Source organism: Nanorana parkeri, unplaced genomic scaffold, assembly GCF_000935625.1.
Source record: "Nanorana parkeri isolate BGI_ZX_2015 unplaced genomic scaffold, ASM93562v1 scaffold279, whole genome shotgun sequence".
Classification (NCBI taxonomy): domain Eukaryota; kingdom Metazoa; phylum Chordata; class Amphibia; order Anura; family Dicroglossidae; genus Nanorana; species Nanorana parkeri.
In genome coordinates this window covers 1,055,337-1,056,033 of record NW_017306547.1, presented here as the reverse complement: position 1 = coordinate 1,056,033, position 697 = coordinate 1,055,337, and the positions used below count along the sequence as shown (strand labels likewise).

The 697-nt window shown below is 42.8% G+C and overlaps 1 protein-coding gene across 1 annotated transcript in view; it reads left to right on the top strand.

The window, feature by feature from the left end:
- The window catches only part of DMXL1 (Dmx like 1), a 127,046-nt gene that overhangs the window by 26,503 nt on the left and 99,846 nt on the right, over positions 1-697 (top strand). The window lies entirely within an intron of this gene.

Below are 697 nucleotides of genomic sequence, written 5' to 3'. Positions count from 1 at the left end.
GCCCCCCTCAGATATTGGGGAGAAAGAGCGGACTGGCCAGTACAGACGGGGAGGGGAGCGGGGTTCAGCTCCTGAATAAACACAGGAGTGCTCAGTAGGAAGTACTGCTTTGTTCATTCATAAGGGAACAGATAGTAAATAGGGTGTTATTGAGGATTTTGGGGTAGAGCACTATAGCGTGCATAATCATTTTGTTTGGCGAGATGGTAAACATGAGTCGCATCTTTACCATTTCTTCTGTTTGTGGGTGAACAGGAAGTGCTCCGAACTGAGCATTTCCCTGTTTATTCATTCATGCCAGGCTGCACAGGATAACATTTCAAAAGGGGGGGAAGCACCTATTCACACCAGCTAGCAGAAGTTATGGTCCACATAACACATTACAGTGGGGCTTGAGTGTTTCTTTTAAAATTACATTCATTCAACACTATGCAGCGCAGCGTGTCAAGACGATTTGACATGCATTGTAACATTCTGCGTTTTGCTAAATCGTATGCATGCATCAAGTTGATCACAAAGCACAGTGCAGTGTCTAGGCATGAAGGCAACTTCCACATTTTTAAATAAGTTACCCATTTTCAGTTTTGAGTACCTTCTGTTTTCATACTTTCACACAAAGACACAATTTTAAAAAGTAATTCTACTTTCCCAGGTGAATCTGGGAAAATTGAATGACCGTCTCTGATTTGGTACCCTC